Here is a 15,293-nt window from a genome sequence, read left to right on the forward strand (position 1 = left end):
TTTCATCTATTCATTGAACTAAAAATCAGGAAGAAACAATGGGAGAAGTTTTAGGTGCCTACCATAGGATCAACCATTAAATGTCTGGTCAAAATAAACTGACTAGCAGCTACCCATGCAAGAAAGAGCAACTGTGGGAAAGAGGTGACCACTGCCCACAGTCAGCAAGTGACTGCCAGGGTGAAGTAGCTCAGGTTGTGAATGAGAGGCAGAAGGGGGTGACAAGTTGTCACTTCATGAGACTTTCAGCTGTTGCCTGGCAAAAAAAGGGAATAGAATCTTGCACCAATCATTGGGGAGCAGAGTAACAGAGTGGAAGTGCCTGTAGAGGTTAGATTGGAAAATTAATGTTTTAAAAAATCCATGGTACTGGAAGCCAACTCTGTATTGGATGGATGATATTGGACTTCCAGAATGAGGGAAATACATACTGGTGTGTATACCTTCATCTGTCTGTTACCTGTGCTGGCTAAATTAAAGAAAGATTGGATTTCAGTTCTTTAATTTGTGCAGCTCACGTGTCCCTCAATAAGGCTCATTAATCCCCAGTGCTGCCAAGATTACGGCTCTGCTGGAGTTGGCAGGGAGCTCCAGGGTGCCCTGCAGCCTCACCAGGTGAAAAGTCATCACCACAACTGTGCCCACCATGTGAGAGGAAAAGCACAAAGGTCTTGAGTGGGATGAAATGTCAGTGTGGCAAGTCAGCAAGTGTCCAGAATGGGGGACTCCACCAAGTCCATGGGGCTGTACCAGCTGAGTTGTGTTTCAGTGAATTTGATGGGTACTCTGGAAAGCAAATAGGCAAGAGTCTTCTCTTGCACTCTTGAACTAATTAATCAATGCCAGCCAAATCTTTTGGTTCCTGTCACCCTGATTGACAGCATCCCAAGGAAGGGTCTGCTCTCAACAAACAGATACGAAGGCTGCCTCAGGCTCTGTTTTTCTTGTGCCCTGAGCAGTGACTCTCTGGCTTCATCACCAAGGTCTTTGAGCATCACATCATTCTGATTTTCTTCCAGCCTAGTGCTTCTGGCTGCAGAGGACAGGGATCACCACTGGACACCTGCTCCACTGAGCTGAGTCCACTGGAAAAAACATTGGCAGTGTGGATGCAGCATCCCGCTGCAGCCATCTCCTCTGGCCTGCAGACAGGACTCCTCCATGGCTCTGGTTGTTGATGGGTAGTCTGAACTGCTGAGAGGAGAGGAACATGCTTTGAGCTTCCAAGCGAAGTGCAGACCTGCCATTCATGACACTGGCCACCCCCAGCTCCAGCCGCGTCTGCCTCTTTCATTTGGGTAAGGCTGTGTTGCAGCAGAGAACCTCAGTGGTGATCAAACTGGTGAGAGCTACTGGCCCTCCTGCAGCAGGGAGGCTGTAACCCCTGGAGTGCTTTCCCAGGTCTAATCATGGGAGTAGGTGTGGGTCAAGAGCACCTTAAGCTCTGCCCCTACTGCAGAGGTGAGTGCTGTGCTGGCTACCCTGGGGACCATGGCAAACAGGCAGGGGAAGAGAGCTTGCGGGGATGGTTTGGGACCTGGCTCTGTTCCCTTTTCTCTGCTGCTGGAACTCCTTGTCACAGTGGACCAGAACTGGGATCACAGGCCCTGGCTTCAGCACCCCGAGCTGCCCTGGGAGGAGCTCGCCTTGGGGCTGCTCAGCTGCCAGTGCCTTTTACCATCTCAAGGTTTGCAATGATTAGAATAATCCTGAGCTCACGGTTGGGAGGCTGGGATGTGCCTGCAGGGCTGGGACAGCCTGAGGCAACCCTGTTCTCAGAGAGCTGCTGGGGAGGTGCAGTCAGTGCAGATCACTTCTGCCAGCTGCCCGTGGCTGCACAACTGCTCATCTGTGCTTCCAGCCCCCTTCGAGAAGTGACCTCGATTACCATGGTGCTGCATGGCTCAACCTGACTACCAGGGAACAGTCTTGTTCCCAAATCCAGCACCCATGCCTGAGCTGCTGACTCCTCAGGAATCCAATGCTCCCATGAGCTCCCTGGAGGTGTGCGGCCACCAGCGGGATGGGGGAACCTGGGCTTCCAGAAGGCCTTGCAGGGTACCAGGCCTAGGCCTGTTGGTTTCCTTTGCCTCATTGGGCCGGCAGCTGCTGCCTCCCCCTGGGCTTCAGGGATGTGGGGATGTCATTTTCAAAGACACAGTTTCTTCTGCCTGGTGGTTAAAAGGCGAGAGGCTTTTGTTCCTGTTAGATACTGTATGTGTGCCTGGCGGTTCTTTTTCACCTGAAAGTTAATGGTTAACCCCTGGAGACTGCAGCCAGGCACTGAGAAGCCTCTTGTTACCTCTGGAAATTAAGGCAGCTTGAAGGTGTGGTGGTTTGTTGCCTGTGTAAGTGCCAAACGCCCACCCTGCCTTTGAGGAGGGCTGGGTTATCAGTGATGCAGGGTTGTGCATGGATGGGAGAATCCCATCTGTGGCAAGGCTTGCATGCACAAGTTCATGGGCTGCTTGAAGGAGCCTGGTCTTAAAGATGTTGGGTTGGTGTTGTGGTATCTAAATCTTTAACTCAGCTCCCCTTTGATTTAGTAAAGAACTTTCATTCGGTTTCCTGGAAAGGGGAACCAGTGTGCAGAAGTTAGTCAGCTCTGGTAACAGTTCTGCTGGAAATAGCTGCCTGGAGGGCAGGTGTAAGTATTCCCCTGTGCTCCAAGAGAGAAGAGTTGGCCACAGACAGCAAACATTCCTAGCATCCTCCTTAGAGTGAATATCGGTGCTGCCAGGGAAAGCCTGACTGGTTCCTCTGGTCCCTGCAGGCTGATTCCAAAACCGGGAGAGACACCTCTCCTTTCTCAGGAGAAAAAATGAAAAATGCAGAGAAAAGACATTTTCATGTTGGTGGATTAGGACAAACACGAGAGCCTGGAGATAATGAAGCTTCTGAGAGCATGACATAATTGGCATTCAACAACTCACCTTTTCAGACACTGAGAGGTATTTAAATGTGGGTGGTTCAGTCCCTACCCCCTGGGATGAATACTCCCTGACTCACCAGATGTTTCTTTGAAGATAGCCAATGGGATTTGCAAAACCCCAGACTGAAGCTTATTATCTGCTGAGTGAGAAGACAATGGAAGTCGATTGCCCTCAAGAGCTCCTGGCCCTGTGTAGGGCCAGAGAGTCTCGGGGAGCCCCAGCCCCACTGGCACCGGTGTGGGAGGAGGGAGCAGGGGCTCAGCAGCTGCGTGGTGGAGCTGCCTCAGCCCTACTCACCTGCATAAGGAGGGTTAAATTAGGAATGTGGGCATCCCTAATTGCACCGTCAGGCCAAATAAGTCTAAAGGGTTGTGAGCCAAAGCTGAAACGAAGTATTTGTGGAACGAGAAAGAGATCATACCTTCAACTCCCCTGAAGCAGCATTGCTGTCAGGGATGCCAGTTTCCAAGGTGAAAGGCAGCACTGTAATGGAAGAGGAGGAAAAAGGCTGAGTGCCACTCAGCTGGGAAAGCAAGCAGGCTACCGCAGTGTCTCAGCATCAGCCATGAAAGGCTGCTTGTAAACAATGCTGCCTCCAGCACTTTGGGATTTTGCAGACTGTCATATGGAGGCTATATCGATCCCTGGATACAGGTGCTGAATTTCGACATCTGATAGCCCATTACAGCTGCAGTTCTTGAGCTTGTTTCCTTACAGAAGTACAGTTTCTACTGGTGAAAAGAGCTTTGTGTTAAGAAATGCTCCAAGGGAGATGAGCTGGTTTTATAAGGAAGCAGAGGAGTGACTGGTGAGGGGAGCTGAGGCTGTGGCTTTTATTTCTGACGTTCGTCTCAGGTCCTGACAAGGGACTCACAGCGCCTGCAGGTCAGGACTTTCTCTCCTGTACCTGCTGCCATTCCTGCACCAGGGTATTTGTGCTTACTGGTTATTTTCTTAAAGATGAAAATAAGGTCTCACAAATGATAATTACCAGAGCAGGCCCTTTTAGTCACCTTTACAGTACTGCAAAAGTAGCTTGACTTTTGGTCCTAGTTTTGTAATGAAAACAGCATTTTTCTACTGAAAACTGGAAAAGATTGTGTATGACACACTAAAGATGCAGAAGCTTGTAATAGATGCTATTATTCATTTCTAGACTGAAAATCCAGCCACAATGTTGGAATCTGATTCAATAAAAATGTCTTCTTTTCCTGTGTGATGTCCCTTCTTTGCACCTCTTTTGAGCACTGAATTCACTTGATCAACATGACAAATCACCTTTCTGTGTGGCATGACATCTTGGCAACACTGGACCATCAGTCCTGCTGTGGTGAGAAGAAGTATTTCCTTCTTATGGCTACTCCATCACTGCTCTCCCTTTTGGGACTGTTGGCCTGAGCATGGACACAGGCAGAGGTCACCACCTCTGGCTCTCAATCACACCCTGGATGAGGCTGCCAGGTTTTCAGGTGCTAACAAGAAACTATGAATGGACAGGTCTTTGAATTTCTTTAGGAAAACTCTATGATAATGCCCTCATTTTGTGTCTCTGCATAGATCCTGTACCAGTGGTCTGTGTACTTACATATTCTTTGTCATTTTTAAAGTGGCAACTACAGGATTTGGTTGGCCAAGCTGCAGCAGCAGAAATCAATCTCCTTTCCTCCTACAAGGTAGGCATCTTTATGATGCAGTTGTTTGCACAGCAATAGCTGCTCTGCTGGTGCATTACTAAGCAATTGCTGGGAAGGTTCGGCAAAACCAGCTGAGAGCTGCATCACACACATCACGCGGGGAGGGAGGAAATGAGGCTGCTGCTGTACTCTGAGATCATATATCAAAGGCTTTAGACTACAGTTGGGAAGGTGGGCTGGTGTGCAGGTGACTGAGTTTGGGCTGGTGTAAATTACCCTACTGGTACACTGGGGACCAAACCAGCTGCCTGCTCTCACCAGCGGCGGTTTCACAGCCAGGCTCTTAGATTCCTCTTCCAGCGCATCCTCTCTTTTGGGCTTTTTGCATCTGGATTATGCCAAGCTGCAGGATTGCTTTCACCATGTGTTGAGAAGGAGGGAAGGGAGATTTTTCTGTGAGCATGTGAATACAACTCTAAGTTGACATAATATCCCTGTTAGGGAAAGGGCAGATGGGAAAGGAGCTTGTACTGACTTTACCCTATTTAGCTTCACTCCTTTGTTGGTCCCTCAGTGCTTTTTTGCATCTGTCTGAAAACCTGAGGATCCACCTTATATGAATACTTGCAGCTCATGTGTTACATGATGCTGCTGTGCAAACTGCTCTGTTAAATCTGTCAAGCCTAACTGGCCTGTTGGACTGTTTGAGAGCTACAGCTGCCAGATAGATTTTGCTTAGTCCTCCTCTGCCCAGACTACCCTGGGATTTATCAGCAAACTGAAAATTGCTGCACAGTTTCTTTCCCTTCCCTTCAAAGGCTCCAAGTTGTGACTGGGCTGCCTTAGTCAACCCTTGGGAGCCGTTTGGCAATTGTGTGTTGTTTTTTCAGCAGACACCTGTTCGGCTGAAAACATTTTGGAAATCAGAAAAGCTGATTCTCATTTACATGAAGGACTGCATGTGCCATGAGGGAGGTTTCAGCATTAACAGATGGGAAATTTGCATGTGGATGCAGCCTTCCATGCCTTTGTGTCAACGGTGATGCAAAGGGCTCACATCCCATTGAACCTGGATGACACTTGCATCCTTAAAATCAAAGCAATTCCTAATGGATGGGGGACAGAGTCCTACCTGAACACCACACAGTAGCAACTGCATAAGGACTCATGAAGAAGCCAAGATCTCTTGGAGTCTCCTCCAGAAGAAATTGTTCGAAGTGGCTTACAGAGTGCTGGAGACCCAGTTGTCAACACAACTGTTTTACCATCTTTAATTAGCTGAGACTTCATTTTGTCAAGCTATCCTTGTTGCAGGAAATGATAATGCACTAACAGAAGCAGCCAGTGCAAGGCTATTGATTTTTAGGTGTATGCTGAAAAATGAGGAGCACAGGAAACAGACTTGGCTGGGCTCCAAGGACTGCCAGTAGAGAGGAGAAGCAAAAAGAAAAAGGTACTGAGAAATGTGGCCTTGTCTTGTTCCCATAGTAGCTCACAGAAAGCTTTCTGTTGACTCCAGTCATTACTTTTTTTGCATTTGGCCCGTGTACCAAACATGGTGAGAGCTCTGATGGAAGTTTCCCCGTGAAAGAGTTTGTCCCTTTTCTGAATGCAGAATATCTCTGTCCTTTTCAAATCCCTCAGGGAGGAAGATCCCCCTGGATATCTGAGTAAGTCGGCAGGCTGGATCAGTCTTCCCCTCCCTGAGTTTTCCTTTGAGGACTTCCTGCAAGGGGCTAGAAGGAGAGAGCAGTCTTTCTCTTGGTGGCTTGTTGTTTTCCTCTGCCCATGGTGCAGATGCAGCCATGGATGGGACCTGAGGACACTTTTATCTGTCCAGATGATTATAGTAACATTTCACAGGTTCTGTTTTATTCCTCCTAAAGCTTTGTCATGTCCACTCTCTTCAGAAGCAAGCTACTGATCTCACAAAGACTACTGTTAGTACACTTCTAAATAATTACTGAGAAGAGGACAAACTTTGTGGAGAGGAGAAATCAGTGGTGCCAGCAGAGACCAGCTTTTCAGATTTACCATCCTCTTCCTACTCTCTGCTGTGTTGGAGTAAAAGCAAAAACCTGTCTGGATGATCAGAGGTTAATGGGTTTTTCTCTACCCACAGCCCAGTAAGTGGAGTACCAGGGGCCATTGTGGGACCTGTCCTGCTAAACATTGGCCACCAATTACCTGGAAGAGGCAACAGAGGTCACTTGCCACACTATAATGACTGATCTGTCATTACAGTGTGGCCAGCAGGACCAGGGCAGTGATTGTCCCCCTGTGTATGGCACTGGTGAGGCCACACTTTGAATCCTGTGCCCAGTTTTGGGCCCCTCATTAAAAGAAGGACATTGAGGTGCTAGAGCAAGTCCAGAGAAAGGCACCAGAGCTGAGAAATGTTCTAGAGTGAGTCCTATGAGGAGGGGCTGAGGGATCTGGGGGTGTTTATCCTGGAGAAAAGGAGGCTCAGGGGAACTGTATTGCTCTCTACAACTGCCTGAAAGGAGGGTGTAGCCAGGTGGGGGTCGGCCTCTTCTCCCAGGCAACTAGCAACAGGGTGAGAAGAAATGGCCTCAAACTGCACCAGGGGAAGTTCAGTTTGGACATCAGGAAGAATTTTTTCACTGGAAGGATTGTCAAACATTGGAACAGACTGCCCAGAGTACTGGTGGAGTAACCATCCCTGAAGGTCTTCAAGAAACGGCTGGACATGACACTCAGTGTCATGGTTGAGTTCACACAGTGGTGTTTGGTCACAGGCTGGGCTTGATGATCTTGGAGGTATTTTCCAACCTTAATGGTTCCATGATTCTATGACTATGCTGCCATTCAGAGAGATCTAGGCATCCTGGAGGAATGGGTCAGCATGAACATCAGGAAATTCAATAGGGACAAAAACCTAGGAAAACCCTGTCCCTTTGCAATGACACAGACCAGGGGACTGCCTGCCTGGGGGCAGTCAGGCTGAAAATACCCTTTTGCCACAGAACTGAATGTCCAGTGTGAGAGTGACCAGGCCTTGGAGTGGGTTGTCCAGGGAGGGTGCCCTATTTCTTTGTCCTCAGAAGTTTACAGGACACATCAGGACCCTGAGTGTCCTGGCCAGATCTCAAAGCTGACCTTGCTCTGGGCAGCAGGTTGGACTGAAGACCTCCTGAGGCCCCTGCCAGAAGTATCCAAGGGTCCTAAGATTAACAAAATGCTGAACCATTGTTGGAGCTACAACCTATAGCCTGGTGCATTACTTACCCTCTCACACATGCAGCAGCCCCAGACTTGTTTGGTGTGTGTCTATCTCCAAACAGTTTCCTGACAATTACAAAAACACCCAGAGATACTTCAATTAAAAATGGCCCCAGTGTGAGCAGTGATATCAAATTATGTGGCTGACTGCTAGGTCCAAAAGCTATTTACTCATAATTTTTTTCCAGAAACCTTCTTGCTTAAAACCAGGGAGAAGTACAAAACAGGTTGTCACTATGGAAAAGGCAGTCCTGCTCTTTGAAGTGGCCCTGGGGAGGATGGGAGGAGCAGGATAGCTGCAGCATCCTCTGGGGAGGCTCTGCTGGGACAGAGGAGGAAAACAGTGATGTGCATGCAGTGAGCAAGAGGAGGAGAAAGCCTCTTTCTGGCCCTGCCTGGAATGATGGTGGCTCTGTGTGGCAGGTGGTGAGGACCCCTGCATACTTAAAAGCTTTTGCCTTCTCGACTGGAGTGAGGCAGGCAATCTACATTAAGGTAAATGTAAGAAAGGTCAGTCTGAAAAGGGTAATTTATTTTCTCTCTTACATTTAACAGGGTCTCCAATTCAGGTGATTCTGCCAAAAAACACATGGGTAATGAGACAGAAGTAGAAGGCAGTTTGTTTCCTGTCCAGGCCATTTTTTCCTCTGGCAGATATCTCATAGCTTAAAAAAACCCCAAAAAACCTGTACAGCTCCTGCTAAACAACCCTGGCTTTCCTGTGCATCCTCTGCATGAAAGTGGTCTCCAAGCCCCTAAATCAATACATTCCTTCCTGTCCTTCTGAGATCACTTATCTGCAGAGACTTCACTGCTCTTGCTGCAGACTGCTGAGCTCGTTGCTTTGCCGGTTGAGCTGGGTGCACTGAAAGAAACCTTTGAATTCCCATGCTCCAGCTCAGTTTGCTGGTTCAAAGGCATTTTCCTGCTTTGTCTCAGCAAAGCCCAGTCCCTGGAAGCTGCAATTCATGCTGCCACTCCAGCCCCTGCCATATCACCATTTGCCATTGGTGGCATAACAAGAATGCAATTCCTGATGAATGAAAAAGACCTTCTTTACAATTGACCCAAAGTGCTCCTAGCCTTCACTACAAGCCCATGCAGTGGAAATCCACTGTTTATTTTAGAAGGTACAGGTGGGGACAGTGCTGGATCCCCCTCCTGTCCCTGGCTGTGCTGTACTCCCAGTTACTCCTGCACCATCCTGCAGCGGGCAGCAGAGGTGACTGAAGACACTCACTCCCTTTAACACGTTTTGGCTACTGCTTAGCTGGATTTTGAGTTTTGGGATTTTGGAGTCAGATGACTTTAGATTATACTTTGATATAATGTTCATGGAATGCCCGGGAAAAACCCTCCGGAGCTCCATTCAGTTCCCCCTGGGTGTGCGCCCCATACCAGGGCTGCTGCCTCCCCCTCAGCTCTCTGCCCTTGCCAGTCCCTGCAGTGCTGCTCCCAGGCTCCGCAGCAGGGACACGGACTGGGGCATGTGGCACACACCACAGCTTTCACAGGGTCAAATGGTTTGCTTGTCTCCTTGTAAGGAAAGGGCAAAAAAGAAATTGATCTATTTCACAGCAGTTTATGCAGCAGAGCCACACACGGTGGAGTTCCAGGGACAGAGACAGCAGCTTCCCACCACTGCAGCCCTGAGCCTCAGTGGGCTCAGACAGACCCAGAGGCACCTCCAAACCAGGCAGCAGGGGATGAGTGGGTGATAGCTCAGCCCTGGCCCTTCCCCAACCACAGACCCTGTGTGCTCACATAGGTTTGTTCTGGCACGTCTCTCCTGGGGTGAATTTCATCCTTGATGCAGAAGGCTTCTCGAGCCATAGGTATTGGCTGTGTGGTGAGAGGTTGGCTCCAGGAAGCCGTACTAGCACCTACAAGCTTAAAAATTTTCCCTCACCTTCATAATTGACATAATTATCCAATTACAGGAATGAGATTCATGTCAAAGGGGGAGCCAGGAGGATGGCTGCTGTCAGGTGAAATTCTGGCTGAAAAGCAAAATCCCTCAGCTGGGGCTTCTGCTTGAACACCAGGAAATCTCCACCTGTCCCTTCCACTTAACTGAGCCACTTCCATTTTCTGACGTCCCTGGTTTTCAACAGAAGCCAACTGGGACTCCTGGCAGAGGACATGTGTTCTTTTGTGATTTCAGGAACACAGAAAGCCTGTTAGTGTGCCCTTGTCTGGCCCTGATAGATGAGCATACTCCTGCCATGGGAGAGCATCCTGAAGGCAGCACAGGAGTGTCAGGGTGCAGCATGTGCTTCACCTCCTATAAACCACGAAGAACAGGGATAAAATGGGAGGAAATTCATCCTGGCGTGTATTTTGCTCATATGCAAACCTTTATTTTACTGGCTATTTCCTGATGGCAGAGACTGCTCCAGATCAGAAAGGCAGCCTGGCTGCTGACGCTCTGCCTGCAGAGAAGGGCACGGCCAGCTCTGGTGGCTGCAGGTATTGTTCCCTGTTTCTGTGCGTGGTGTTGCTGCCTCCTCGGCACCAGCAGGCTGCAGAGAAACACAAAGGGGTGGCCACGCACGTCCCCGGCAGCGCTGAGCACGCCGGCTGCAGTAAAGCGAAGGAGCCATGAACAGCGGCCCCTTCCCTGCCTGAGGAACCGCCCCTGGGTTTTGCCCATCTATTTTTAAAGTACACTTTGTTGAGACTGATCTCTGTGCAGTGGTGCAGAGCCACGGCTGAGCTCTGAAGAAAAGAAGGCATTTGGGCTCCTGAACGGGCTTCACTGAAGTGAAGTTGCCCCAAGCAAGTTTCAGAAGGGCTTCTGGTCCCTTCCCTGCCTGCTGCTATGGCCCCAGCATCCTTCTTCCTGCACTGGCCTATTGACCCTGTGTCTGGACACAGGAGATGCTGGTCTTGTTCATGTCTCTTAATGGTATTTTTTAATTTATGTTTTGATCTCTTTTACTGCCATAGATCTAAAAGTCTGTCATCACCTTGTAGGGCAAAGCCTCCTGTGCCTTCCTCCAAGGAAAAAAGGGAGAGTTGGCATCATTTATCCTTGGGGTAGAGGGGATGGGTTGGGCCCCTACTCATCTTTGCTGTGTGGTGCTGTAGGTGTGTTCTTTAGGGAGCGCCCTGGGTGTCCCTTCTGTCAAGGGGGATGAGAGGAGGAAAGCAGAAAGCTGCAGCTTAGGGGGAATCTGGGCTGGGGACCACCTGCATGTTGTTTGTGTTGTCCTGCTGTGACCACTGCCAGATGAAGCAGAAGGAAACACAGCAACAGAATGATTGTTTTGCTCTTCTCCTCAAGTCAGAAACAGCCCACAGATAATGCCTGGCATGAGCCTGGCAGGCAGCAGTGCTGTCCCTTAGAAAGGGATGGACGAGTCCTGCACCCCAGCCTTACTGCTCCAGGCCTCTTTGCCTCCTCTCCCAAATAAGATGGATAAAAATGGCAGAGCAGGCTTTGTCCTGGACTCAAATGGTGCACAGCTTTTCCTGCAAGGGAGGACCAGCTAAACGAGGCTTAACCGACTCTTTTCAAGGAATCTGAGCAAGCATGGGCAGTAGGTGAGCTGGGACCCAGTGCTGTAATGAGTGAAGGGCCTGCTGGCCATGAGGATGTCTCTGGAAGGCTCCCTAAGCCAGCAGAAGCATGGAAGGAGTGTGGATGCATACTCACTGGGCAGCAGTCCGACACCCCCACTCTGGGGTTGGGTTGGGGGCAGTGGGTGCCAGCTGAGGAACACGAGGCTGAATTAATATTTAAAGGCTTTTCCATCCTTATTTTCTGTGACTCTGCTTCTGTGCTCAGGGATGGATTTCTTTGTCAGCCATAGAAAGAAGAAAGTCTGCATTAACAGATCTTTATTGCTGGATATATGTATTATTTGACCTTTTTTGCTCTCAGTTGCCCAGGACGTGCAGTGAGCCCAGAGCAACCTTTTCACATCATCATAGAAACCACTGCTGTCACGGCACAAACACTTAGCTTAGCTTACATTTCTAAGGAAATGAGGTCCATAAATTCACACAAGGCATCTGTCTCACCAGCCAGGCACCCAAGCTGGGTCTGCTTGCTTTCTGCTTGCAGCTTCTGATGATGCCATTGTTCAATCCGGCAGGCAGGTGTCGGTCCCAGCAGGGAGAAGATCATACGGGTGACGAGAGGAGTAATGGATGGCTGGGTGGGTGAGAGGTCTGGAGACCCAGAGCAGGAGGGCAGGAGTGTGAACTGAGTTAATCACTGCTAGTGTGATCCACTGACGGCCACACAAGGAGCTGGGGGCATGACACCAGCATGTGGAGATGGCCTGCCTCCCACTGGAGTTGCTGGGTAGATGGATGCCAGCTGGGGACAGAGCTGGGAAATAGGACATGAGTTCTGCTGTGATAAGATTTTGGACCCACTTCTGGAGGAAATCTGTCTTTCCTTCCTCTGCCATCTGCAGCAAAACCATCGCCTGCAAAGTGGAGCTTGAGCTAGACAGCCGGGAAAGGCAGAGGTGGGGGAGAAGCTGCCTGGGGCTGGCCTGAGGGGCACAATTATTTCCCCCTATTTCCCTGTGGTCAAATCTGGGCAATGCATTTGCATTTTGTGTGAGGTCAGAGGAGCCAGGCCCTTCACCTCCCTCCCTGCCTGCCCCTGCCTCGGGGCTCTGCCTGCCTTTAGGCAGCCACATGCTCAGTATTTCAACTCCTACTGCATAGGCTTTGACCACAGCTTGGGAAATCCTGATTTATATTGCCAGTGAGTCCAAAGCATGGCAGACAGAGGCCAGGGCACCACTTGGCACAGAACAAGGAGACAAATGCTCCTTTTTTCACCCCTGGATGTGCTCTCTGAAATCAGGGCACCCTGGGTTCATTGACTCCATGCTGCAGGAGGATGGAGTGCAGCGAGGAAGAGTTTTCCTGTTTTCAATTCAATATTTTGAACAACTAAGAGCAACTCCTGCCTCATTTATCCTCTTTTCTGTTTTTCTGACTCTTCAAACATGTATGCTTGTTTAAAAAAAAAAAAACAACTTTGTGAGATTTTACCCTGAAATAACTCCAAATCTTGTAAATTCAAACACACTACTATGCTGCCAAGCATCATAAGCCTCACGGTGAGATTGCAGGGGGAAGCACATTCAGATATTACCAGGGCTTGCTTTGCCACATCACTGGTTTTATGGGAATAAAGCTGTGTTGCAGACTGAGCTCCAAGAGCCGGTGGCTTAATAACCTTAACTTTCTCTAGACTGTTATAATAACATTTTTAACACATCCCAGGTGAAAAGTAACCTACTCTGACTTATAGATGCCATTTTGCTGTATCCTAACATCTAGCCAATATTTAGAGACTTGAAAGCTATTTTCATCTGGGGAGAAAACAGCCCCAGGATGGTATTCAGCATATTTAAAGTATTTTTTCTGCTGTTGCTTAGCATTTGTGTTTGTTCCCATTGGTCTTTTTACTTCCCTTTTTAGAGCTATGCCTGTTCCAATTTGTGAATAGCCAGGCAAATAGTTTGTTGTCTGCAATGATGTAGAAGCTGCATATAGCTTACATTTGTCTGGAGTGGTAGCTTTTGTGCCAGCCGACACTGATGGGAACTCCAGGCTCCCATGTGACAATGAAGCTTTTCCACTTGACAGTGAAGTTTTCAAGGGCAAAAAAAGACCAGGTTTTGACTGGTGGCCTCCTGTGAACCAGATGAGGATATGCCAGAAAACGCAGGTTTGAAGCCCTGAAAGTCCTTTTGACCCCAGCTGATGGAGTCAACTGTGCATACATCTGTTTGCATGATGTGACTGTGCTTCCTTCAGACCCCTCAGAGGAGCAGCCTTCCTTTGCCAAGACTTGCTCTTTCAGGAGCCTTTTTCCCTTCCTGAGCTTTTCCAAATCAGTGAGCTGTGAAGCAGACCCCTGGGGTAAACCCTACCACATCCAGGGGGTTTATATGCCCAGCTGCATCCCCCTCCCAGGGCCTGCACAGCCTCTTCTACGGGCGTTCATCACTACGATGATTTCGGAAAGTAATGTGGGGTGACTGTATGTACCCACAGTTTCAATGGAAACAATGTCATGGTACGCTGGGGCCAAAGCATGGGGCAGTGGGGATGCAAAGGGGGGCGGATCTGAACCATCCTCCACTTCTCACCGTCCCAACCGAAGTTGTTTCCAAGCTGCAGCAGCATTGCAGACCTGCTCTAGGGAAATCATCTCTCACTGGACCATGGGAGGAAGGCTGCAGAAAAATCAATGGGCAGCATCCATTTACTGTAATGGGCTTTTGTTTGGGTCAATGGGCTTCTTCCTCCTATTAATCACCGCTGCAGCCCACTGGGCAAAGGCAGCACTTGAAGCTAAAAGGGAATAAAATCCCATCCCTGCAGGGAATGAAGGCAACCCATTAGCTACACATGCGACGCTCTCTCACTTGCATACGTTGTCTGTCTGTCTGTCAGTCTGTTGTGACCGCGGTTACAAGGGGAGGAAGGGCTGGGCTCAGTTTATATATCCATTTTTCATTGCAAGGATTACTCAGAAAGGAGTGGCCAGCACACAGGCTTCCCTGAATAATCCTTGGATTTCTGAGAGTCAGACATCTCCCTGTGCTATTCAGTTTCCTGACAACCTTTTCTTCTGACTTAACCGGTGATGAAATTAGATTTTAAAATTACCTGATAGCCCATGCAGCTCCTTATGGAGAAGTCTCTATCAGGAGTTTGTCCCATGATGGGAGCTGGGTGGGGCTCCCAGCTGCATGACATGAACAGCCCCTTGGCCCCACGTTCTCTCAAAATCCCTCTGGGAGCCAGCTGCCACACATGCTTGCCCAGACCAGCCATGCTGCTGTTCATGTTCAGTGATGAGGAATGGCCATGCTGCCTTCACAGGTGTGTGGGAGCCAGATTTTCCACCCCTAGGGGAAACTCTCAACTGCCTCTTCCAGTGGAAGGCATCAGCAGCAAGGCATCTATAGAGTGAAAATTGCTCAGCCACCAGTGCTGGACCCGGATGCAAGACCCAGCTGCTGATGGTACTTGGTGACAGCCAAGACTTGGCCTCCCCCAGGCTGACGAGCCTGTGAGTGAGTAATAAAACTGTTGGTGATTAAGAGACTTTTCTAAATGGGTCTAGGATTTGGAAGCAGTCCAGGGAAACACAAGCTGCTCACAGCTATGCCATGGCACACAAAGGAGCTACACCCGTCAGATAAATTATTCATTGCCACTTTCCCAGCTCAGCTCTCTTGGTGACCTGGTACCACTGATGAACAAAGGTCTTCAAGGAATAATGGACAAGGTGGGACCAAAAGATCAGAAAGTTTGGACAGAGGCTCAGCATGCAGGTGAAAATTATGTCAAATGAAACCAACAGGAAGAGGCAAAGATTGAATTGGGAGGTGGAAAGGGAGGACAAGCTGAAAAACCTGGTGGAGAACTATTGGAAGTGATTAGAGCTGTGAAACTGGCACCAGAAGAGGAACAATTCTAGAAACTGCAAGGACTGCAG

The sequence above is a fragment of the Corvus brachyrhynchos genome, unplaced genomic scaffold, assembly GCF_000691975.1.
Source record: "Corvus brachyrhynchos isolate BGI_N302 unplaced genomic scaffold, ASM69197v1 scaffold103, whole genome shotgun sequence".
NCBI classification, from domain to species: Eukaryota; Metazoa; Chordata; class Aves; order Passeriformes; family Corvidae; genus Corvus; species Corvus brachyrhynchos.